The sequence below is a fragment of the Dipodomys ordii genome, unplaced genomic scaffold (assembly GCF_000151885.1).
Source record: "Dipodomys ordii isolate 6190 unplaced genomic scaffold, Dord_2.0 Scaffold26, whole genome shotgun sequence".
Lineage (NCBI taxonomy): Eukaryota > Metazoa > Chordata > Mammalia > Rodentia > Heteromyidae > Dipodomys > Dipodomys ordii.
Genome location: NW_012267242.1, coordinates 4,208,090 through 4,220,387, shown reverse-complemented (window position 1 = coordinate 4,220,387; position 12,298 = coordinate 4,208,090).

Below are 12,298 nucleotides of genomic sequence, written 5' to 3'. Positions count from 1 at the left end.
GAGAAGACACCAGAAGATGAAAAGATCTCCATGTTCATGGGTTGGCAGAATTAACATCCTGAAAATGGTTATACTATCTAAAGCAAGCTGAAGACTACATGTAATGTCCCTGAACCCCTAATATTATTCTTCACAAAGACAGAAAAAAATCCTTAAATCTATATGGAAATATAAAAGACCCAGAACAGCAAAGGTAATTCTTTGCAAAAAGAGTGACACTGGAGGTATCACAATATAAGGCTTCAGGTTGCACTATAGAGCCACAGTAACAAAAAAGCATGATACTGGCACAAGAAATGTCGTGAAGACCCATGAAACAAAGTAGAAGACTTGAAAATAAAGCCACAAAACTACAACCATCTGATTTTTGACAAAGGAGCCCAAACCATATACTGTGGAAAAAGACAGCATCCTCAACAAATGGTACTGGAAAAGCTGATTATCTATGTGAAGAAGCCTTCTATTTTACCCTGGGCAGCGATCGGCTCCAAATGGATCAGAAATCTTTGTTTTGTGCCAGTAAAGGGGCTTGAACTCAGGGCCTCACTCTCTCATTTAATTTTTTCACTCATGTCTGTGGGTCTACCACTGGAAATACTTCCATTTCTGGCTTTTTGGTGATTAGTTGGAGATAAAAGTCTCAGATTTGTCTGTCCAGGCTGGCATTGAATCACAATCCTCAGATTTCAGCCTCCTAAGTAGCTAGGATTACAGGTGTGAATCAGTGACGCCTGGCTTTGATCAAAAATTGCCTAGCCAATAAGAACAAAAGCTGACAAGTGAGAGTAGATGGAATTCAAAAGTTTCTATATACCAAAGGGAACAATTATCAGCATCATACTATTTACTTTTTGTGATGGAACTTCTGAACAATTTACTGAATTTAGGGGTAAAATTTTAATAACCAATTTTACAGTTAAAACTTAAATGGTAGTTATATTTAACTTACATGACCATTTTTTGCTTGTAAGCTTTAGTGTTCTCTTAGTGTAAAGTTTACAAATCATATAATTTCTACATTGTAAAGTATACAATTCAATGCCATTTAGTAAATTTCTAGGGTTTTAAATATTATCACCAAAATTCAAGTTGTTAACATTTCAGTCATATACAAATATTCTTTCAAAGTACTGGAGTGTGAATTCAGGGCCTCATGCTTGTTAGGCAGCTGCTATACTACTTGAGCTATATAATCTCAGCACTTTTTTTTTTTTTTTTACTTTGTTAGTTTGCAGATAGGGCCTGTATTTTCACTTGTACTGGCCTATGACGATGATCCTCCTATCTATGTCTTCTACATAGCTGGCAGTAGATGGAAGAGACCATATCTTCCTAATTGTTGAGATGGAATCTCACTAACGCTTTTGCCTAGGCTGGCATTAATGTGCAATTTTCTGATCTCCCAAGTGGCTGGGATCACAAGAGTGAGTCACCATGAAATTGATATTTTCACCAACATCTATTAGGGTTCCTTTCCCCATGTCTTTACCAACACGTTTAGTTTCTTGATGGCTGCCATTCTTCATGAGGTGAAATGGATCATCAGTGTAGTTTTGATTAGCACTTGTCTACAGGAAAAGATGTTGAACATTTCTACATATACTATCTTCTTGCTCTTGGACTTCCTTCCATTCCACATCTAAAGCCATTATTGCTAGAATCCCCATACATCCCTAAGGCCATGTTTTTTATTTTTCAATGTCGGTTTTGTATTCTGATCAATAACTGCTATTGATTTATTTTCAACCTCATAGATTTTTCCAATCCAATCAGTCCTGATTTGGGATATAGTCATTGTAGTTCTCAGGTGCTGAATTTCTGTTTCGTTCTCTTATACCTGATACATCTTTTTTGAGTTTACTTTTATGAGATGAATTAATGTCACAATATTTTCCTTTAATTCTTCAAATACCATCCTCATCAATTCTCTGAATATAGACACAAGAGCTGTTTTGATATCTTTGCTACATCCAACATCTGGAATCACTTGGAACCAAGTTCTGTTCATGGCTCATTCCCTTAGTATTGGTCAAACTTTTTGTTTCTTTGCTGCTGCCATGAGTTTTGTTCAAAGATGGAGATTTTGGACAATGTACTGTAATATACACATTCTACTTCTTTTTCCTTGTTGATTTTTGAGACAAGAAAATAAGTTGGCTCTTTTCTTTTAGGTATCTGACATTTAATGCATAACAATGAACATAATGTTTGTCAATTTTATGGCACATAGTAATAACTTAAATAGGATTTCCCAAGCCTGCTGTCCCTACATGCATAGTTATCCCCAGATCTCACTTTTATGCATCCACATCCCCTCAGATATATTTGGTCACATATAAAATTCCTGGATTAGCCAGGTGCCGGTGGCTCACACCTGTTATCCTAGCTATTCAGGAGGCTGAGATCTGAGGATCGCAGTTCAAAGCTAGCCCGGGGAAGGAAAGTTTGTGAGACTCTTATCTACAATAAACCACTAGAAAACTGGAAGTAGCTCTGTGGCTCAAGCGATAGAGCGCTTGCCTTGAGCTGAAGAGCACAGGGACAGAGTTCAAGCCCCACAACTGACCAAAATAAATAAATAAATAAAATTCCTTGATTTTCTTTATCCCAAATCTGCATGCATCTATAAAATACATATTTTTCTGTTTCGTTTTTGACTACAAAACACCATCATAATGGGTGTAGTCATCTGTAACAATTTTTCCCAACAAAATTTGGAATATTTCTATATTTAATCTCTGCTGATATATTTAGTTGTTGCTTGCTCATTTTTTTTTTGCTGATACAAATTTCACAATCTATCTCTTTAGTTGTCCTGTGACTAATATAGTTGTTTCTAAAATTTTGCAGCTGTGAATATTGCTAAGAACATTCTTTATTATGTATCTCCATGCATACATACAAACACACCTCTAGCATATACAGTTGGATCACTAGCTATGAACAATTTCAAGTGTGCAAGTGAATGCTTAGAGGGGTTTTTACTGTGTTATTGCTTAAACTACAGAAGATCTGCTGTTGCATTAATTGCTACTCTTAAATTGCAATTTTGTTGGTGTTATTAGTTGATAAATTCAAGTGTCTTGAATATGCTAAATAGCTGGGAATAAGGAGGTGCATAATGAGTGACTGGCTGAAATGCACACAAACTGAGGTTCTATAGGATCTTTCTGGAGCACGGAGAGCCATGTGCAATGGGAAATTACAGCAGCACACAAGACTCCTGAGATTTTCTATCACAAGAAACATTCATCAGAAAGCAGTCTGTGTCAGGGTGAACTAAAATATATACTCAATTGCTCTGAGGCAGAACGGAGTCACGGAACTGAATAATAATTTCCATTAAGGAGAATAATTGGTTACTTTAAGGTTACATTTGTGTTCATCCTCCTCATGGTCACCAAAGCAAAGAACTTGCACTGCCTTCTGGGTCTAGGTCCTGTTCCACAATGAGGAGGATCACTCCTGTTAGTTCTTTTAGATATTAAAAGGGGAGCACTGGAACTTAAAGTTCAAGACTTTGAAGCATCCACTTCAATTGATTAGGATATTTGAGACATGCTAAAATTAGAAGACACTAAACAAGTAGGGATGTCTAAATTGTATAGTACAGGCAATAAGAGAAACCAGATCATCAGAAGGGAAATGTGGATACTGATGGCATGATGACATAAGGCAGCCTTGTCTACCAGCACCACGAAATACTCAACGGGGCAAAACTCCCTTGCGGGTGCCATATGGAGATGGTAGATCATAACCAGCTCCCGAGGTACAGCCGTTCTCAGTCTTCTAGAAACTTAAAAGTTATAACCTTGATTTTTTCTAAATCTCCTTTTTATTCTTCGCTTTCTTTAACCTTTGTAGTATCTCTGGTATTCATCCTTTCTGAATTAAGTAGAGGGGTGTGTGTGTGTGTGTGTGTGTGTGTGTGTGTGTGTGTGTGTATGTGTGTGTGTGTGTGTAGGGGGGAAAGGAGAGAGAAAAAAAGAGACAGAGACAGAGTCAGAGACACAGGAAAGACAGAAATGGAGAGACAGAAACAGACAGGCAGAGAGAGGTATATTTAAGGAAGAAACTCACACAATTATAGATATTGGTGAATCTAACATCTTTAGGGAAATTTTACAGAATGAAACTTCAAATGACAGTTGATTCATTTCAAATTTTGTGGGGCAGCTGGTCAGGAAATCAAATGTATTTTGTTTTTTTTTTAAATGTTGTAGTTCTGAGAATTCTTTCTTCTTTAGGAGAGTCTTTGCTAGTAAAGCCTTCAACTATTCAGATGAGGCTCACCAGCATTATGGATAGTAATGTAGTTTCCTAAAAAACCAAAATATATCTAAAAAGTATCTGGACAGCAGTGACATGTAAATGAGTGTTTGATCTACCCACTGACAACCAAAGTCCTGGTTATTTGATCCATAAAATTGTTCATCATTGCTGGGCATGGTGGCACATGCCTATAATCCCAGTACTAAGAGGCAGAAGCAGGAGAATCATGAGCTCAAGCCCATGTGAAATGCAGAGACAAATCCTGCCTTATAAAGAAACAGAAACAAAGCTATCACTCACTTTCTCATTTCCAAACTGAGTGCTTCAGACATATGCTTTCATCATTTTATGCTGGAAATGACTGAAATCCTTCCCTTCTTGGTCTCCTCATTCTTCAGTTTGCTGTTGTAATGCAGTTTCTATATTCTTCTTCTTCTTTTTTTTTTTCTGGTCGTAGGGCCTGAACTCAGCCTGGGTGCTGTCCCTCAGCTCTTCAGCTCAAGGCTAGCACTCTACCACTTGAGCCACAGTGCCATTTCTGGCTTTTTCTGCTTATGTGGTGCTGAGGAATCGAACCCAGGGCCCATGTATGCAAGGGAAGCACTCTACCACTAAGCCATCTTCCTAGCCCTCTATATTCTTATAGTATTTTCCATTGTCTTGTCTAAATTATCAAGGCACATTGATATCCAGCTTCTTTCCAACTCTCTCCTTTCAGTCCATCTGTTTTATTCTTCTCAGTCTTCCCATGACCAGCTCTTTTGTGGCTGCTCAGATCTGTTTTTCTTATTTCATGTCTTAATTTTCTAATGCCCTTCCATTCAAATCCTTTCTATGTCAATTTCCTTGATAATATTTTATTGGCATAGCATTTAGATTTGCTTCTTGTCTAGTGATTTCATGCATATTAATTTTGTTATCCAATAAAATGGTAAAGTGCTTGAACTTAGAAATTGTGTAAAATTTCTCTTTTGTGTATTAATTCACCTACAATGCTGCAAGCCAATGGTTACTTGGAGGAGGTATTTGACCATAACATACTTTCTGTACCCTAATACTTTTTCACAAGAGTTCAGGGTACTTTCCTTCCAAGTGTTCTCAAATGTGTCTGTATGACCATTGCTTTGCTGTGATCTCCCTTTACTTTTTTAAACTTAATTTTACTTCTATCTTCTTACAGGTTCTTCACGTTTCCCATTAGGATCTTTGCCAATACCGTCTGAATGACTCAAAACACCTTTACCTACTCTTCAGTCTTTGCCTTTGTGTATGCTGACGAGACACCTATTTCACATATTTATCAATGTGATAGTTACTGAGTAGACACTACATCCATCAAGCATTTGACAGATACTAAGGGTCCTGGGATTGAGGATAAAATTCCTCTTCTGCTGAAGTGTGTATTCCAGTAGGAAGACAAAGAAAGCTCCACGAAACAATAAATACTTTGGATGGTGGGCTTAGTATTTTCCAGAACTGGACTAAGACTTTTGAATTACCACTGTTAATCTTCAGAATTACATTCTAAGGAGCTGGACTAGAGCCCAGGTCACTGGGATCTGGGGCCCATGCATTCACTGGCATTCACTGCGATACTCCTGCTGCTGCAGTGAAAGAATTAGGAGGAATCAGATGAGAGCATAGGAAACTTCCATTAATTGAACTGTCTCCTGGATTAAGAGAAAATTAAATCTTGTAAAAATAATGCTTTTCTCTATCCCTTTCTTATGTTGCACTGGAACTGTTGTTTTGCTGGTTTTTAGAGAAACAAGGATTAAAAAAGCACCTACCATGTGTCAGGTACCAAAGAAAACCTTGACAGTTCTAATTCCCTTCCTTCAGCTCTTCCCCAGCCTCAACATGTCAGTGCTTGTTTTAAATCCTCATTCTGGCCTTTCAGTACTCATTTATTCTTGAGAATGTATTTCCTTGTCTGTAAAATGGAAAATTTCAACAGCTTGGAAGCCACACTAAGTTTTAATGGAAGGTTTTAAGTTGGAAAACACACACACAAATCAGATCGGTGTTTTGAGGTAATTAATATTACTTTAATTAATTAATATTAGCCGCTGTGTGCAATTGCTTAAAGGAACAAGTACTGCTGTGATCCTGATGGAATGGATAGGAAAAATCATCATGGATATCTATGTTGACATCGCTAGCATCATTATACACATGTTGATATAAAGTCCTAACTTTCAAACATGTTTCCCTATTATAATTCTCAATTAACTTAATCATTTTCTGAATATCAGTCTATTAAATGAGTGTATATTTTGTGTAACAGCTAAAATAATATATTGTGGAAAGACCTATGATTCTACATGATTATTTAAGGAAGCATCAATGTGTGAAATTAAGGGACAAAAATGTATAATTCTGACATATAAACCCATCTGTTTAAAGACTGTTTCTATCAGGTGACTTGATCTCTGAGATAGATTCTAGTGTTGAGGAGGAGTCAGGGCTTTGCTTTGATTTTCCAAGGCAGATCAACCCCATTGACCATAGAAAAGTGCTTGGGAGATGGTAAATCTACCTGAGAACAGTCTAGGCTAGCCTTCACAAAAGGTCCCCTTCAAGACAAAGGTTAAAGAGCTCCTCCACATTACTGGGACAAGGACATTTTGACCTGGTAGACTTGTATAGCACAATAGCTCAATGTCCACTAAACAACATGTATTCCTTAAAATATGTGTATTCATTAAATCCTGTGTATTCATAGGATTAATGAGTCCTATGTATTCATTAAATCAATCTAAAACTGCAGCATTAAGAATGAGTCTGCTTCAATATTTTTTAAAGATTATATTGACTTGCTATTATAAGTTAATATGAAAAGATGAAAAATGACATTGCTTTACATGGAATATTGAGTTCACCTAATCAATCCATTATTTTCCTTAATTATTCTACATTTGGAGATTACATTCTCTGCTGATTTATCACACTAAAAGGAAATGAGGGAATGAATATTCAATAGTTAATGATATATAAAGCTATATATGAGAATATGAAATTTCCAACAAGTAGAAGCTTATACCTTTATAAACATGAGTAAGAAGACCTTATGTTCACTTATCATGACTGTAATACAATATGGTGATGTTCATATGTTCAAATGTGATTGAGGTCTATTATCTGCATCAATATTTGATTCTCATTTAATATAGTTTATGGAAGACAGCTGGAGCAACATTCTTAAGAGAGAGAGGAAAATTGTATTATATATGTGTGTCTATACACACACACACACACACATATATTTATATATATATATACATACACATATGTATCCTACTGACAGCATTGTAATTGAGGCTAGCACCAAAAGACATTTCTCCAAAAAGAATTTCCACAGGCTAAATACTAACAGGCTTAGTAGAAGTACATTGCTTTATTTATCCCACTACTCTTCTTAGCATAGCTACCAATTTCTTGGTTTAATGTTCATAGTGTTCACAATCACTTTTTTAATATTTCATTTAAGTTCTATTCAAATCACTTGTGGAAAATTTATTAGTAGAACATTCTAGGCTCTAATTATAATATATGCTCCTGGTAGCATCTTTTTTTTAAAATTCATGTACTATTTTGAAGGGCATTTGTGGATCAATATAAATCCAAATATGAGAAATTGGAGGGAAACTCTTCTTGAGGCATGGATGTCCAGTGCATCAGTTAAGACAAGAGACTTGTCATGGAATCAATGCTATGTTCACACTTGTCACATGAATTGCAGCATTTCTATAAAAAAAAAACTAACCTTGCACCTAGGGGGACTATAAACAAGTTTATGCCAGATTCTAGACACTGTGAAAGATAATGGAGACAAAAATAGGAAGAGTATTTTACCTGCCTTCCAGAGGTTCTTCCTCAGGAGGAAAAGAAAGAAAGAAAAATGGAAAAACCATAATTCAACAGAATATGTCCATTAAAAGTCATGCCCTATGGACATAACGATTTTTAAACTGAGATTATGACAATAAACTTGCCATTTAGAGGTAACAAAAGTCTTACACAATATATATGCTAAGTACTTTGAGTTGATCATTACCTAATATATACATGAAATAAAACATTATGCTGTACTCTACAAATATGTACAAATAAGTAGTTCAAGTCTATAATCATAACTACTTTGGAAGCAGAGATCCGGGTATCATGGTTATATATTAAAATGTTACCTTTATTTAAATTATACATACATCTCATTAAACATGAACTAGTAGTCATAACAATTCTTAGATACTATTCTAGCTTTTTGCCTTACAAATAGTCATTTGTACCACGCTCACCATGATGTCATTTTACAACTGTGAAACTCAACATCTCAGGAAGCTAAGGCCTGGGGTCTGAAGCCAGACAGTGTATGTCCAGAGCCCATTATCCTTATCCATTACAATAGCACAGCAGTACCTTTAAAAGTTAACTATTGAAAAATCTATTGCACATCACTCTTACTCATTTACTCTAATTACCTTGCTTAGCCATTCTAAAGCGAGAAATACCAGATGAGAATATTACTGATGTTTAAGGTTAGAGTTAAAAGACATGATTAATTCATTAATTTAATTTATATATTAAAATATTGTTTCATTATGGAGACAAGATTTCACTATGCAGCCAGGCTGTCCTCAAGGGATACTCCCAGCTCAGGCCACTGAAGATCTGGGATTTCAAGCATGACCCCTGTGCTTAGCTTAATCTGTATGCTTTATAAAGAAATCTGATATATAAAAGTAATATATTTAATCATGAACTATCTCATGCACTCAGAAAATTAGCAAAACATATGCTACACTCCCATCACTAAGATTTAACAGATGTTTACATAAACGTGTGTACTTTGGAATTTCATCTTGAACAAAATTAAGCAATATGTGAGTCACTGAATCAAAGCATTAGAAGATCTTTATGCTAGCAAAGGTGGGAGAGCGAATTTCCAAGTTACAGATCTAAAACTAAAAAGCCATCTGAGAGCTCTATTCCAAAGAAATGAACACCCCCCCCTCCCCACCCCTGGTCATGAAATCAGCAATTCCTCCCAGCAAGCATACAGGGGAAAAGCATAGAGGGTTTGTGGCAGATCTTCCCTTGGACTTGGTAAGAGCCCCTACAGTATTGGGATGGTTGGAAGGCATTGGGGAGGAATCGTCCAGACAAGCCATTTTTTATTGACAAGGCAGAAGTCCAAGGAAGAGGGTATTGTGCAGCTCTATAAATCTCAGTGGTCAAGAGAGAAGTGCCCTTCACACCTAAATCCCTGTCATCTTGTGCCATAGAATAACAGCTCTTAGTCCATCAAGTCAAAGATTGAGTAGACCCTGACCCCAGGAGAATGAAGTTTATGAGAGAACAATAACAAAATATTTCAAGTGATGCATATTCACTTTAAGGTTGGTAACTTTTTATTGTACTTCATTGTTCTTTATTCATTTACACATAAACATGCAAAACAAAATTGATTATTGATATAGCCCCTTTTATGTACAATACCACTTCTAGGTGTATTTAATCATCATGAAATAACACCAATGGAGTCTATCTTCTAGGCAAGTACCTTAGCAGAAAATATCCAGTACTCATTGTACTGAATTCAGTTACTAAATTGGTCCACACAGGTACTTATCAACCCACCCCCCTATCCAATTTCTCTGCTATAGAAAGTTATTCTTCAGGTTTCTTTGGTCTACATTTTCCTTTTATATACATGGATTCTGCTTATAAATGAATACCAATATCCATAGTCCTGGACTATGGAAATAACTTATGCCATAAAAGCATTCTTGAAAATGGTGGGAGCTCTGCTGCCAGAATTTGGGTAAATTTTATATCAGCGAGTTTCCACTGTGTTTTTGGATGGATCTCTCTCTTAATAATACCCATCAATAATTCCACCTCAAGTCAAATCTCAGAAATTTTTCCAACTGCTTTCTTTGTTCTTTAGGCTTTAATTACAGATGTTCTTTAATGACTGATTGACTGAACAGTATTTTCACAGAATAAGTTGTGTGCTAATGAGTCCTCAGTTTTGCCATAATGATTTGTCATCAATCACCTATTTCTGCAAGCTTGGGAAAGAAAAATGGTGTCTCTCTCTTAAATGCTCACCTATTAAACAGACACTTTGAGTGACATCGATGACCGGACAGCTGAAGATGAAAGGTGCCTTCCAAAAGATAAATATCATCCTGGAGTCAGCCGTAGCATTCCAGGTGGAATGTAGGAGGTGGATTTACTTAGTCAAAGTAGCTGGCTTAGAAGCCACTCTTAGTTTTGGAATTTTTCTATTTCATTCTTCATCTGCTTCAGGATAGACCATACATCCAATATACTTTATCCTAATAGTCAATGAAGTAGGGTCCTTTTCGGCTTTGACCTTAGAATATTTTGAGTCTACAGAGATTATTTCTAAAGATGAGAATTATAAAGGATGTTTTGAGATTAAAGCCATGAATTCCTTCCTTGTCCAGATTTGCTGACATTCCAACAGAGTGACCTCAACATTGTTTGCTGTTTAAAGGACCGCTTGCTGATAGTTTCTTCTTTGTTGAGATAGTCATTTTCTGAATCACACTAGGATAAAATTGGATCTCTATGCTGCATAGACTTAGGGGCGTAAGTAACATTTGAATCAGCCCTTTTGAAAGGCTGATTTTAAATGTTTGACAAGAAGTCACAATGGTTGTGAAAGTCAGTAATCAGTTAGTATATTCTTGGAGATAATGAAAGAAGGCAGAAATCAGTATATGTTGAAGGGAAGGGAGGGAAACAGACCATTGTTGGTTAGGAAAGAACAGTATGTGTTTTCTATGGCAGAGGGGAAGAGTATATTTCCATTGAAACATGGGTCAGGCAAAACTTTTCAGCCCTAGACAACTATTAGAATCATCTGGGATCTTTAAAAATTAAATATCAATGCCTGGACTTCACCACCAACAAATAAATCAAAATAAAAATGGGACTTGGGCATGAGGATATTGGTATTTTTTTTAAAGTTCCACAGGTGATTCGGATGTGCTGCCAGGGCTAAGAGCCACCAGAGTAGGGTAATAAAAGCAACAGAAATATGTGAGGGCCTGGAATAACAGAAGGGCAAGTCATTCCTCACACTGAAGGATGAAAGTAGGTCTGCCGGTCTTGAAAGAAAGAAAAAATTCCTGTCCTGATTTTATAGGTTCTATTATTTTTCTTCACCAGACAACGAAACCAGAAGCTTTCCAGCATCTGAACAGACTGTAAGGTACCAGGGGATGTTTAATTCTTCACCACTAAGCAGATAATTCTACCCCAAAGCCACCTTCTCCTTATACTTAAATAACCATGGCTCTCCTTCATTTTGCTGGTATTTTTCTCCTTTATCATTGAATAGATATTGAACTTTCAAAATAACCATTGCATTTCTCTGGTATTTAATACAAAAACTGATTCACAAATCATCTTTGCTTTATGCAGACAAGTGTTATCTTCAGCTTTGCTAAAAAGGAGGGAGGGTTCTTTCCTACCTCCCTCCCTCCCTCTCTTCTTCCCTTCCTTCCTTCTGTCCTTCCTTCCTTCCTGCCTGCCTTCCTTCCTTCCTCCCTTTTTTCTTTTTTCTGTCAACATTTAATTTGGGCTCCCAATGTGTCAGACACTGTTCTAAATCCTAAGTGTAAGAGCAGTAAAGAAATAAGCAAAAAAAAAAAATCCCAAGTATAAGAACAGTAAGGAAATAAGCAAAAATTACTATGTGGTAGTGCTTACAATCTATTCATTCTTTCTGTGTTTGGGCTGACATACTTAAAACTTTTAAGTTTTTGTGCATTTTGCAGCTACCTTGAGAAAAGCCCCTCATTGGTTGGTTTTGAATAGTTTGTGTTGACTTTCTGAAAACTCATAATTTTAATCCCAATCAAGAAGTACAGAGTATGTCCTTGATGAACTCGGGGCCAGAACTCCTCTCAGCCCCCTCTCCTTTACCCAGAACTCCTCTCAGCCCCCTCTCCTTTACCCAGAACTCCTCTCAGCCCCCTCTCCTTTACCC